The sequence below is a fragment of the Pogoniulus pusillus genome, chromosome 26, assembly GCF_015220805.1.
Source record: "Pogoniulus pusillus isolate bPogPus1 chromosome 26, bPogPus1.pri, whole genome shotgun sequence".
Lineage (NCBI taxonomy): Eukaryota > Metazoa > Chordata > Aves > Piciformes > Lybiidae > Pogoniulus > Pogoniulus pusillus.
The window spans coordinates 3,983,165-3,997,675 of NC_087289.1; the positions used below are offsets into that span (position 1 = coordinate 3,983,165).

General features: G+C 44.7%; 2 long non-coding RNA genes across 2 annotated transcripts in view; both read right to left on the reverse strand.

Moving 5' to 3' along the window:
* The window catches only part of LOC135186871 (uncharacterized), a 32,175-nt gene extending 24,605 nt beyond the window's left edge, over positions 1-7,570 (reverse strand). The window contains exons 1-2 of the long non-coding RNA XR_010307130.1: positions 7,477-7,570; positions 6,186-6,357 (exon numbers count right to left, since the gene is read on the reverse strand). This is a non-coding gene — a long non-coding RNA (uncharacterized LOC135186871). The remainder of the gene's footprint in view (positions 1-6,185; positions 6,358-7,476) is intronic.
* Positions 7,571-8,491: 921 nt separating this feature from the next.
* The window catches only part of LOC135186872 (uncharacterized), a 39,197-nt gene continuing 33,177 nt past the window's right edge, over positions 8,492-14,511 (reverse strand). Inside the window, exon 3 of the long non-coding RNA XR_010307131.1 lies at positions 8,492-8,561. This is a non-coding gene — a long non-coding RNA (uncharacterized LOC135186872). The remainder of the gene's footprint in view (positions 8,562-14,511) is intronic.

The following is a 14,511-nucleotide window of genomic DNA, read 5'->3' on the forward strand; positions in this document are numbered from 1 at the left end:
AGGAACAGTGTGGCCAGCAGGACAAGGGAGGTTATTCTGCCCCTGTACTCAGCACTGCTCAGGCCACACCTTGAGTGCTGTGTCCAGTTCTGGGCTCCTCAATTCGAGACAGATGTTGAGATACTGGAACCTGTCCAGAGAAGGGCAATGAAGCTGGTGAGGGGCCTGGAGCACAGCCCTGTGAGGAGAGGCTGAGGGAGCTGGGGGTGTGCAGCCTGGAGAAGAGGAGGCTCAGGGGTGACCTCATTGCTGGCTACAACTACTTGAAGGGAGGTTGTAGCCAGGTGGGAGTTGATCTCTTCTACCAGGCAACCAGCAATAGAACAAGGGGACACAGTCTCAAGCTGTGCCAGGGGAGGTCTAGGCTGGATGTCAGGAGGAAGTTGTTGGCAGAGTGATTGGCATTGGAATGGGCTGCCCAGGGAGGTGGTGGTGTTGCCATCCCTGGAGGTGTTCAGAAAAAGCCTGGATGAGGCACTTAGTGCCATGGTCTAGTTGATTGGCAAGGGCTGGGTGCTAGGTTGGAGTGGATGATCTTGGAGGTCTCTTCCAACCTAGTTGATTCTATGATTCTCTCCTTAAAGAAGAAGGCAGAATAAAGGCTGAGGCCACAAATCATTGCATAGATTCTGATAGCCAAAAGTCCAAGTTCAGGCTTTACTAAAGGGAACATCAGAGGTAGGACCTGGCACTAGACACATGGTTCTTCTCTTCTCTGCACTCTCTGGTCCATTTCACAAATGTGGGAGGCTCCTATTTGCCAGACTATGACCTCATGCCTTTTGAGAGAAGGAGCCTGACTCTTAACTGTTCATTGAAACTGTCTTGCCCTGCCAAAGGCTGTGTGCTGATATGGGAATGCCAAATCTGGAGAAATGGTTTTCAAATTAGCATTGAGTCCCCAAGCATTTCATACAATCAAACAAAACCTCACATACAAGTAATTCCACAGATTTGTACTTTTCCATCTGATTCTACGTTGAAGATGGATTTAGGATTCATACTACCCAGCAGAGTTTGTATGTGAAAGACTTTAGATTATGAAAAATGTGGAGTGAGAACTCAGTATTATAAATTAAAGAGAAAGAGTACAGCCACAGAATCATAGAATCAACCAGGTTGGAAGAGACCTCCAAGATCATCCAGTCCAACCTAGCACCCAGCCCTAGCCAATCAACCAGACCATGGCACTAAGTGCCTCATTCAGGCTTTTCTTCAACACCTCCAGGGGTGGTGACTCCACCACCTCCCTGGGCAGCCCATTCCAATGGCTAAATTTGACTTCTAAAAGGGTATCAGCAACAAGGCTGCTCTGAATGAATACCCTGCATGAACTAGAGTGTAACTGATGTAAAATGCATCTGCTCTCTACTGCCAATGACGGAATAAATCACAGCCCTGACTCTTGCTCCAAGAATAGTCTCTGCTCTTAAAGGCTGAAGACTTATACATAGTGTAAACTCATCCAAATTCTGACTACAAATTCTTACTATGATACTGCCCAAAGGAGCTCCTGTTTCTGAATGTCTCTTCCTTATATAGCCAAGTGAAAAACTGACTTGAGCTTTTCTTGACTTGCTCTTTGGTAAGCTAGGGAGATGGGCTCCACTGTAAGGCAAGTTTTCCAGTCCTTCAGTCACTCTTATGGCTCTCCTCTGAAACATGTCATTTTTCAATATCCTTCTTTAACTGAGGGTACTGCAGCTGGATGGAGTATTCCTCAAACAGTTGCACCAGTGCCAAACACAGCAGTAAAGCAATCTCTGGCTATATAAGCAGGGAACATCAAGTAGGCATTAGAAAGGATCCAAGGATTGGCCTCAGCACTGGAGTGAGAGCTGACTTTCAGCCAATTGTCCAATCAAACCCTCAATCGTTTTCCAGACTGCTGTTTCTCAATGCAGTCTGTTCCATCTGCTACATAAATTTCAGTGTTTTAATTTCCTTTACCTGTGGCACCCTGAAAAGCAAAAGCATTTGCTATTTCCATTCTCTTAAGGGATCTAAATTACTCTAAAATAGGCTTTCTGACATTCAATAACAGCAGCAGTATGGAGCTAATCTCTCCTTCCAGACACTGCCACACCATTAAGCAACTCAAAGCAACAACTGGGTCCCACCAAGATCACAGCTATTTGGTTTACAATGCAAAACCTATTTACAAATCCCACTTGGAGTTCTGTAACCGAGGCAGAATCCATGTACTACCTCTTATCTGATACTCTACCATTTGAGTTTATGACTGAATATGTATGAGAGCAGATTAAAGGCTCGTCAGAAGTTCTTACATCAACATTAGCATAACAATCAGATGTACTTTTAATCCATCTGAGGCTGATCAAAGTTATTTTCCAAGGATCAATACTAGGTACCCCTTCCTGTGTTACATTAGCTCAGTGTGCCATTCATTATATCATTATCCTTGAATTTCCTTGAATGAATTAATACTAATGTTAATTATTAATGATCACAGCCATCTATTTAAAACATGGATCTAAAATTAGATTTCTTTTGTCTCTGGAACTTCCCCAGTGTTCTAGGGCTTCTTAGAAATAATGAAAAGGGAGATTTCAGCTCTGAAACTCTAGGATTTGCAGGCAGAAAAATCCAGTGATTTGCACATGTAACTTTAGGACCTAATTGTGGATCATAGAATCAACCAGGTCGGAAGAGACCTCCAAGACCATCCAGTCCAACCTAGCATCCAGCCTTAGCCAGTCAACCAGACCATGGCACTAAGTGCCTCAGCCAGGCTTTTCCTCAACATCTCCAAGGACAGTGACTCCACCACCTCCCTGGGCAGCCCATTCCAATGCCAATCACTCTCTCTGCCAACAACTTCCTCCTAACATCCAGCTCATACTTCTCCCAGCATAACTTGAGACTTTATCCCCTTGTTCTGTTGCTGGTTGCCTGGCAGAAGAGACCAACCCCACCTGGCTACAACATCCCTTCAGGTAGTTGTAGACAGCAATGAGGTCAGCCCTGAGCCTCCTCTTCTGCAGGCTGCACCCCCCCAGCTCCCTCAGCCTCTCCTCATAGGGAGGAGTTCTGGGCTCCTCAATTCAAGACAGATGTTGAGGTGCTAGAACATGTCCAGCGAAGGGCAAGGAAGCTGGTGAGGGGCCTGGAACACAAACCCTATGAGGAGAGGCTGAGGGAGCTGGGGGTGTGCAGCCTGGAGAAGAGGAGGCTCAGGGGGGAGCTCATTGCTGTCTACAACTACCTGAAGGGAGGTTGTAGCCAGGTGAGGGTTGGTCTCTTCTGCCAGGCAACCGGCAACAGAACAAGGGGATAAAGTCTCAAGTTATGCTGGGAGAAGTATGAGCTGGATGTTAGGAGGAAGTTGTTGGCAGAGAGAGTGATTGGCATTGGAATGGGCTGCCCAGGGAGGTGGTGGAGGCACCGTCCCTGGAGGTGTTCAAGCAAAGCCTGGATGAGGCACTTAGTGCCATGGTCTGGTTGACTGGATAGGGCTGGGTGCTAGGTTGGACTGGATGATCTTGGAGGTCTCTTCCAACCTGGTTGATTCTATGATTCTATGTTTTCTCCTGCCTTGCTGTTGGCAGACTTGCCCCATACTGGTTTGGCTGCTGCCTGCCCAAAAACATGGACTGCAGGTTCCCAGCAGCCAGCTGCCGAGGGAGACGCTGTTTCAGAAGTGTTAAGTCTGCGATTTACTGAAGGTCATTTTCTCCCCACCTGCAGGTGAGCAGGGCCTGACTGGCTGCTGCGTTAGGATAAACAGATGCTATCAGCACCAGTAACAAATTATCTTCTGAGGCTTTGTAATTTCTGGAGAGTAGCAGGTTGTGGCAAGTCAATTTACATTTAGGATGGAGAGAGAGAGAGTGAAACAAAGGTTATATTGATATTAACAAGAAATTCAGCACAAGGGAAAAGAAACATTTCGTCAACTAAAGAAGCCATTAGTCGCATGCCTGTATCACTCCCAGTGAGGTACACAGCAAACCAGACATGGCCACACAGAGGTTTTGCATCAGAAAAGAGTTTGTGTTTGAAGCTCAGCTGGTAAAAACCCAGAGAGAACATGTGTTTGTGCATGGAAATGCTCCAGGAGAGCAAGCACTCTCATCAAACACCGTGCTGCACCAGGAGCTGGGGGAGTGCTGTCGTCAGTACCTGGAGGGCAGGACCCACTGCTTGCTTTCTAATTACAGTATCACAGTATCTCAGTATTATCAGGGTTGGAAGAGACCTCACAGATCATCAAGTCCAACCCTTTACCACAGAGCTCAAGGCTAGACCATGGCACCAAGTGCCACCTCCAATCCTGCCTTGAACAGCTCCAGGGACGGCGACTCCACCACCTCCCTGGGCAGCCCATTCCAGTGTCCAATGACTCTCTCAGTGAAGAACTTTCTCCTCACCTCCAGCCTAAATTTCCCCTGGCACAGCTTGAGGCTGTGTCCTCTTGTTCTGGTGCTGACCACCTGAGAGAAGAGAGCAACCTCCTCCTGCCCACAACTACCCCTCAGGTAGTTGTAGACAGCAATAAGATCACCCCTGAGCCTCCTCTTCTCCAGGCTAACCAATCCCAGCTCCCTCAGCCTCTCCTTGTAGGGCTTGTGCCCGAGGTCTCTCATTCTACTTCTCTGCAGCTGAGATCCCAGTCTCAAAACCAGAATGATGGCATAACTGAACTCTGGAACCCTTTCACTATGTCACTTCAAGAGTGGGGGAGCCCATGCTCTGGTATGTTTTAGATGCACAGAAGTTTAACCTATAACATCAGGTATACATACCTGCACATAAACTGTCAGAACCAGCTGGACACCATAGAATGAAAGGAGAAACAGGGCCCTGTGCTCCTAAAACTGAACTTTGGGTTTCAAAGGAACAAGACTTTTTCTGCTTCTTTGCCCAGGCTGTGTCTCCGCTAGATTCAGAGACAATGCACACGCTTATTTGTGCACAGACCTGCAAATGAGCCTATGTTTCTGAAGTTCAGGTGTTATATCCTGACAAGATATCCATATGGGCAAGACTTTCACCCCTGCTTGTAGCTATGGATCCCTTCACCCATTTTACATTGGTACACAGACTCTCTACTGCTTTTTCACAACACTTGCCTTAGTATTTAAAGAATTCATATTTCTGTTTGGGACTGGGGAGCAATAAAAGCATCTTCTGCAACCTTCCCTGCAGAAGATACCAGGCATCCATTTCAAAACTAGGCTGGGTTTGTTATGACAGTGAAATTTGCTATTTCAGCATAGCTGCATTGGAATGGAAAGAAAAAGCTTCCACACATCTCCAGGCTGTTCCTGCCTCTGGACCAAACATGTCCAGGGATCTACCTCCTTTCCCATGTAGGCTGACAAGAACATTTACCCCAGCACCCTGGGGCCTTAGCCATGTTGTTTTCTACTGCTGTCAAGAAACTATCTCTAGATATTGATGAGTTTTAATGTTCCACTCACGTCAGTCCAGAGCTGCCTACACAATCTGGCAGTAGTTTTCATTTCCCCAGCCCTAAAAGGAAACTAATCTTATCAATCCTGAAAGACTCCAGTGCAAATGTGAGTGGGTAAGCCACGCACATTACTCAAAGATGTAAAGTCCCCTTAATTTTTCTCTAACATGACATACCTATTTTTATTGTAGAGGCATATACAAAGGTTAGTCATCAGTGAATCTTGCAGGCCATGTTAGGCTCAAATGTCTTTAAAAAAAATATGAACAGCCATCCATCCATGTGGTGTTTTTTTTCCATATGACTCTGTGTTCCCTGTCAATTCTTCTCTGTTGTTTTTGGCATGACTTTTGATCACTGTTACACACCTATAAGGCTCACAAGAAAGCTGCTCTAGTTGGCCTTTCTATCATCAAACAGAAGAAATTTTGCATGAGGCAGTTTAGGACTTCAGATTTAAGGCAGAACTATCACCCTTTAGAATCATAGAATCAGTCAGGGTTGGAAGGGACCACAAGCATCAGCCAGTTCCAACCCCTCTGCCATGGGAAGGGATACCCTAACCTAGATCAGGCTGGCCAGAGCCCCATCCAGCCTGGCCTTAAACACCTTCAGGGATGAGGCCTCAACCACCTCTCTGGGCAACCCATTCCAGGCTCTCACCACTCTCATGGTAAAGAACTTCCTCCTCACATCCAGCCTGAACCAGCCCACCTCCAGCTTTGCTTTAGATAACTATGACTTTCACCTGCTGTCCCGATTCCTCATTTCCCATAGCTGCTGATGTGCACTGAAACTTCCACTGGAATTCTTTGCCTGCTGTTCAGTGAAGGTCCCCTAGGAGACAGCTGTCAAACCAGGAGCAGGATCAATCCTTTCTTCAAATAATTCAAGGGATTTCTCATGCTTTTTCCATTCCCCTAATAAATAAACAATTCAGAACAAAGAAATACATTCAGTAGGATGACTCAAAACTAAGAGTTCTCAACCATTTTAAGTCAGTAGCCTTTTAAACTCTAGGGCTATACATACAGCTAAAAACAATTGGTACAACTCGAGATCAGTCTATGAATAGTCTGTTTAGCATCTCCTTTTCAAACTGCTGGGTGAACTGCAGTACAAGAAAAAACAGGCTAGTGATTCTATGATTTAAGACCATTCAATGTAAGCAAGCAAAAAACATAGTCTCATATCACATTCACATGCATTTGGACTGCTCTCAAACCTTGGGTGCAGCATATCCTCCTTCTAGCATGAGCTTTAAACTATTGTTATTCCTCTCTCAAACAGTGCTGAGGTTCCTTGATTCTCAGTTCAGCTCAACAACACAGAGGCAGTGCATTTGCTTTGTCTCTTCAAATATCTGCTTATATTTCAGGGAACTCCAGGTGAAATGGCCTGCAGTTGGCTCTCAAGAGGCAAAACTACAGATTTTACAGTAGGCAAATCTCTACACCACTGAACATTTTAAATGATGCTGAAAAAAATATATATCTCACCAGAGGATGAGGTCCAAAACATTGGGCTTAAAGCACAAAACTTTCCATAGCCAAAACCATTCACATCTGGATACTTTTAACACTGTCAGCATGTATCTGGGTGTTGTGCAATTCCAGCATGAAACTCAAACTCACACCATGAATCCAGAAGAGGCAGTCTAATACTCTGCAATCACACCCTTTCTTGTAAATCTTGAGTCCTAGAGAACTTCTTCCAGTTCTAGGGTTTGGAATTACTTTTTTTTCAGACTAATTTTGTCTTCTCCAAACCAAGTCCAGTATCCTGGCTGAGTTAACTGGAGTTAAACAAGCATAATACTAAAATAGCACAATGGAAAGTCAGGCCTGCTGTTAAATCATGCTTCTATATTTATCTGGCAAAGCACTAAAACCTGTGTTTGAGATCCACAGAACTGAAGGATATGTTTAAAAGTTAGTTCTGTGTTTACATGCATTGTCAAGTCAGGGCTTATAAATCAACTGGATTTGTGAATCTGGCTGCAATTTGGTGACATCTAAAAGAAAACAAATGCTGCTGACCTCCATACATGAAAAGGGATCCACAGGCTCCCTTGCAGATGCAGAAACTTGCACACCAAGCAGGACAAGAGGAGTGTTTCCAGTTGACCCAAAATCTCACACAAACCTAGAGAAAGGAAAATTGATGTTTCAAGGAGAACTGCAAGATGATGCTAAGCAGGACACAAAATTCAGAGTTAAGCAAGTTCAACCTAGTAGAAAAAGGATACAAAACAGGTGGTGCAGGCAAAGCTGAGCTTTATCTAGCCCAGCAGTTTACCAGCAGCAATGCCCAAAAGCAGATACTCAACAGGCACAAAATTCAGACTATGCAGTTTACAGCCATCAACAATTTAGGGACTCGAGGCAACTTCCAAGTCCATACTGACCATTAGGCTCAGTAGCCTCTGATGAATGGATCCTATGGGAATTTCTTGGATCCCAATACATAAATTCATTTCATCATTTCCAGTATCCATCACCACTTCCACATGGTAATAATGAAAAGGTACACTTATGCTAGTACCCTTTTAGCTCCTTTAGCACCTCTAGCTCTTGTGTTACAAGGAGAAAACAACCAGTTCCTAGTCCCCAGTTCCCATATCACTCATGATTTGATAAGCCTTTGTCAAATGCTTCTTCCATTTTCAACACTGAGGACATCAGTTTATTTTGGCTTCTCCATTTAAAAAGGAACTATTTTACACTGTTAGGAGATATTTAACACCTCTTGTGTTACAGGGAGAGAATAACCAGTTCCTAGTCACCAGTTCCCATATCACTCCTGACTTGATAAGCTTTTGTCCAGTGCATCACTTTAGACTTCTCCATTAAACAAAAAGGAGATACTTCACAACTTTTAGCTACACTTACTGCCCTTTTCTATGCCTTTTCTTCTTCTAATACATCTGTGTTGAAATTGAGTGAGCACTCCTGCATAAAGCAGCCAAGGTGCAGAAACACTACACAAAAGTCAGCTTCTGTCTCTTTCCTATATATATACACTACAGTAGCAGAAGCAGTTTAGTTTGCCCTCAGTTATACCAAATAGATCCAAAACTTTATGCTTCTTACTTATAGTAACTTCCAGTACTGGTTTGTTATTCCTAGAAAATAAGCAACAATGATTGTATTAAGAGTTTTCCTGAACAAAGAAACCACCTAAAATACAGCTATCTAGAGGCACAAATGGCCAGGATTATTTTCCCCTGATTTATGCATCTTGACATTGATTTTTCAGCTGTCAGTGTACTGCCCAATTTCTTAAGATCCTTCTACAAAGGACCAAAAGCCTTTAGTTGTCACTCTCATAGTTATTTTTTGACATAAGGAGAAGTGAGTTAGTTTATTAACCCTTTTTTTCCAGGTAGGACTGTTGAAGAACACACCTGCCACTGCCTCAAAAACTCTCCTCTGCTTGCTTTGTTTAGGCATGATTTCCACTTTGTAAAAGGACACCTTCTTATTTCTAATAACCTCCCCTTACTCCACTAGTTAGCTGTAGTAGTGTTTCATGAGTTAGGATGAAGCTGGAGAGAGGCCTAGAACACAACCCTATGAGGGGAGGCTAAGAGAGCTGGGGGTGTGCAGCCTGAAGGAGAGGAGGCTCAGGGCAGAGCTCATTGCTGGCTACAACTACCTGAAGGGAGGCTGTAGCCAGGTAGGGTTGGTCTCTTCTGCCAGGCAAGCAGCAACAGAACAAGGGGACGCAGCCTCAAGTTGTGCCAGGGGAGGTCTAGGCTGGATGTTAGGAGGAAGTTGTTGGCAGAGAGAGTGATTGGCATTGGAATGGGCTGCCCAGGGAGGTGGTGGAGACACTGTCCCTCGAGGTGTTCAAGAAAAGCCTGGCTGAGGCACTTAGTGCCATGGTCTGGTTGACTGGCTAGGGCTGGGTGCTAGGTTTGGACTGGCTGATCTTGAAGGTCTCTTCCAACCTGGTTGATTCTATGATTACTTTGAGAGCTGATGAGATCTGTTATTTACAATCTTAGACTGTTTAGCTACTCCCTTAATGATATTTAAGCTTCTCTTTAAAGAAAAAATACTGTCATGCTCTTTGAGGTTTGCATCATGCTGTTACTCTCCCTACAGAAGTATTGCTTTTGACTGCTACTGCCAAGCAACTCTTCAGTGCAACAGCCATAATTTGAACAAGGTTTTAGACATGAACATTTGTTCTGTTTATTGGTCTGCTTAAAAACATTGACTGAAATTTGTTCTTTATACCCTTAGTAGGACAATTATTTTCCAATGCCTTCTATACTGTCTTTACACTGCCTCTGATCTTTCTGGGGGTTTCATGGATGCTGTCACTGCCATGGTCAGCTGTTTAAGAGGATAAGCTTATTTTAATGTTTTCCTTGATTTGTCATGGCAACTTTGAATCCATAGAGAGTGGGTGGCAACTGATGATACAGATAACTGAGTTATCTTATTGGCCTCTGATTTCTAACAGACTGTGAGTCATTCTTCCAACGGCAAAAACCCATTCTAGTCATTGCTGTCTACAACTACCTGAAGGGAGGCTGTAGCCAGGTGGGGGTTGGTCTCTTCTACCAGACAACCAGCAACAGAACAAGGGGACACAGTCTCAAGTTGTGCTGGGAGAAGTATAAGCTGGATGTTAGGAGGAAGTTGTTGGCAGAGAGAGTGATTGGCATTGGAATGGGCTGCCCAGGGAGGTGCTGGAGTCACCATCCCTGGAGGTGTTGAAGCAAAGCCTGGATGAGGCACTTAGTGCCATGGTCTGGTTGACTGTATAGGACTGGGTGCTAGGTTGGCCTGGATGATCTTGGAGGTCTCTTCCAACCTGGTTGATTCTATGGTTCTAATAAGTATCCTGATAGTACAGCTTCACACTGGTTAGCTTTGATTAGTGAGATACCTGTGAGCCTGAAACATCAACATTTACTCTTCTCACTTAATATGCATGTAATATTTATAGAAAAGCACAGACACTTTTGGTTTGGGGCTAGCTTCCTATCTGCATGTGCCTTGCTCAGCTGTGGATTTGCTTAGACTGCTCTCTTATTTACCATCTGAACACCATTGATGGCTGTCCTGCACAGACATGACACACAAGGAAGGCCATCAGCTCCTTTCCAGCATACTCTCAAAGACTTCCCAGATGCCACAAGATCCTTCCTGGCCTCATAATCTCAGTTATTAATTCCATCCAGGACCACAACCATCTTCACCCTACCCAGGAAGACTGTTGTCCTTTCGTAGAATCAAGCAGGTTGGAAGAGACCTCCAACATCATCCAGTCCAACCTAGCACCCAGCCATATCCAGACATCTAGACCATGGTACTAAACGCCTCATCCAGTCATTTCTTGAACACCTCCAGGGACGGTGACTCCATCACCTCCCTGGGCAGCCCATCTCATGATTAAGTGGATACTCAGAGTCACCTTCTGGAAGATAGAAGGGTCATGTGGACAGTATCTTTTGCACCCTATTTACTCATTACACCAATTTATTATTTCCCTTATTGTCTCCCAATTCAAACAGCAACAGCAAATCCAGCCCATTTGCCCAACCAAACCTCTCCTAGATGTTCATTGTATATTTAGCACCCAGAAAACAGAAAGCTGCTTTCACTGTACATTTAAAACCAAGATGAAAACAAGTGAACATGTGTCTTCCAGAAAGAAAAGTGGGTGCTTATATTTCCCATCACCACAGTCTTCACCCCCTTGTATTTAGGGAAGTTTTCTTCTCTAAATAGGAGTCACTCTTTTGGGGACTGTCATTGTGGGTTTCATATTTATTTTATTTTCTAAAGGCTGACCTTGAGTTTAATTTGCAGAGACAACACAATACAGACTAGAGAGTCTGGCACAGACACAGAAGGTACCTTCACCCCTTGGACAATTAAACATGAAATGGAATACCCAGCAAGTATTGCATTTAATCCTCTTTGCATCCCTTAGCTCCCTGCCAAGGATAAGAAATCCTTCCTCCTCTTGAAAAGAATAAAAGATTTTAGCACACAAGGTCCTCCCTTCGGCCCTCAATACTGACAGTTTTATTTCTATACACAAAGCTTCTCCCCCTGTCTTCAGCTTGGCAACAAAACCCAAGCTCAATGAATATTTTATATGTGTGTGGTTAATGGAGCATCCTGGCTCCAGTCCATTAGGAACCTTACACAACGGTGTATTAACTGCTTCTCAGTGTAACATTTTGAGTCTGTCCAAAAGAGATGTGTGTTTGCCAGTTGAGCCAACACACTATTATTGTCTTGTCAGCCCAGTTCCTGTTTTCAGTTCAAGGGCAGGGCCCCCTGCCACAGTGATTTGCCACCATTGTGCTCCCGGCAGTAAACCAAGAAGATTAACCCAGCTCCAAGCTTGATTCTTCCCTCTGTATTTTGAGGTCTGTCTCTCATGTGGGGTGGCAAATGCCTGCAGTCTTTCTGCTTCAAAAACACGCACAGGAATAAGTAATCCATCCATAGACTACGACAAAAGTAAATATAAAGCAGTTGAGATCTTCAATTCTGATGGAAACCAGGCCTCCACATACTTCATTGGCTGTGAAACTTTGGACTTGAAACTCACCTGATTGATGAAAAAAGTGATAACAGAGTGGCATTTGACCAAACACTTATCTTTGCACTTTAAAACCTCCTCTGTTACTGAGGGCCATCAGAAGCATAACACCGTCCCTATCAAAACCAGCACAAGGCCACCTCAACAGACAGATCAACACAGATGACTCCCTTTACAACAAAGGACAGTACAGTTCTTCACCTGCAGATAGACAACATCCATGGTAAATGGTAGAAAGAAGACAGCTATGGGATTTCTCAGATTAAGAGCCCTGTGCAAGTTAGGGGTCCAGCTTTGAACACTCACTCATGCCTCCCCAACAGTCTGGGCAGAGCACAGGTGCTTACTAAGTGTGAATCATTCCAACCTAAGGCAGATGTCTAGAGTGGCTAAGATGATTGTTATGGGCTGTTCATCACTCCTCATCAACTGAAGAGTGCCTAGATGACAATCTTAGACTTCATGCCTAAGTTTTAGATAACTAACATCAGGTGAGATGATTCCCAGCCTCAAGGTGTGCAGATTCATTTCCAGACAAGCCACAGACCCTGACAGACTTAGGGCAGAAGACAACAAGATAAAGAAAAGTGCTGATGTGGAAGGACTGACCTCATTCCTTCCCCGTTTGAAAGCAGAAAGAGCTTCTATTTCAGAAGACAAAGCCCATCCTTCACTCTCACATCACTGCTGAAGCACAGTGGAAGAAAGGCAGCATTGTTGTTCCGCTTTGCGAGACCCCACGGTGGTGTCTACAATATCCACACAAGACAGCTACCATCCACGAGGTGCTTGGGTGTTACAAGCCAGCAAGGCCCAGAGGAGCCAGAGAGAGTCTCTTGACCACAGAATAGACAAAGTAAATGGTAGGAGTCATCCTTGGACAAATAGCACCTCCTCACCCAGTAGTACCCACACACCCATGGCTTACCCAAACAAGCAGTAGTGGTGGGGTCTGGAGCTGAAGGATGTGGGGAATGGGCTCAAAGCCCAGGGGGGTGTTTGAGGCCCCATCCCTGGAGGTGTTTAAGGCCAGGCTGGATGAGGTTGTGGCCAGTCTGCTCTAGGGTAGGGTGTCCCTGCCCATGGCAGAGGGGTTGGAACTAGATGATCCTTGTGGTCCCTTCCAACCCTGACTGATTCTATGATTCAGAAAACTATGCAGCTTTGCACAACCTTCCTGTGGCATGAATTTGGAAGAGGAAGCAATAGCTTCCCCAAGAGCACCGATGGGACCACTGTATTTCATGTTCTGCTTGAGAAAGCACAGACACTGCACAAATACAATCAAAAGCCTTGAGTCTGCCTGACCAGAAGCTCAGCTGCTCTGAACACAGCTCTGGAGTCAGGCTGCTTCTCTCTCCTAGAGGCACACGCAGCAAACCAGCCATTTCTACCAACAGATAATCTTCTTTTACCAGCCTACCTCTGCCTCGGCTCCCCTCAACAATCCCCCACCCCCTTCAGAGTTCTCACCAGTGGAAAGTTTTGAGCGTTAGCAGAAAACAACCGATGCACCTAATTGACTGAAGAAGGGAAATGGCAACTTCCATAATCTCAAAAAGCTGCACCTTTCTCCTACTCATCTCAAAGCTGAATAAAGGAATTAAAAACATAGCCTGGGGCAGCTAGCAGAGATTTACAAGAAGCAGACATTAGTTCTCCTTCTAAAGGCTGGGCGTGTGCATGTGAGCCAGGAGCAAACACAGAGGAAGGGAGCAGAAACATAGAGAGGCTTTGCATGTAAAGAGAAGGAAGGGAAAAGAAAAAGAACAATAAAAAAAAAAAAATCAACCACCTTTAAACTCTTCTTAATAAAACAAAAATCAGCCTGGCAACGTGAAATGCTACCTTACTTTGTTTATTTATCCACACAAAGAAAGAAGCAAGTTGGCACCCCAGAAGGTATTAAATGCTGGGTTTTTTTGCTGACTGAATGACCTCAGCCAAAATATTTTCCATGACAAGAGCCCAGAAGACGCTGGCACAGTGTCAAACAATAAGATTTTCAGAGTGTATTTACATTCTATCCATGGCCCCAGGCTGTTCCAAACCCATAGGCAGGTGCTGCCTTTATCTGTTCTTTGCTCACCTGGCTCCCTAGCAAAATGTTCTGAGGCCTGTGGCTCAGCTGCCTTAACTCTTTGCTGCCTGGCGCTTAAAAAGCTTCAGACACCTCTGGAACCCTCAGAAATGGAGATGGCAATTCTGGTAGCCTACCTAAAGCTGACCAGTGAGTAATGTGTAAGGAGTTTTGCCAATGTGCGGAGAGAAAACAGTGATGATGCAATTGTAAAAGACAACTAAAGGCCAGGATAATTCTTGTTGAGAAAAGTGATACTTTTCCAAAGCAAAAGGAAAGAAGCAGGTAGCTCTTTCAGGAATGCATTGCATTTTCCAGCAGTTGGGATCTTTAGGCTGCATCTCGACAGCTCTTTGAGAAGATCAAAGATCGTAGAATCAGTCAGGGTTGGGACCACAAGGATCATCTAATTCCAACCTCC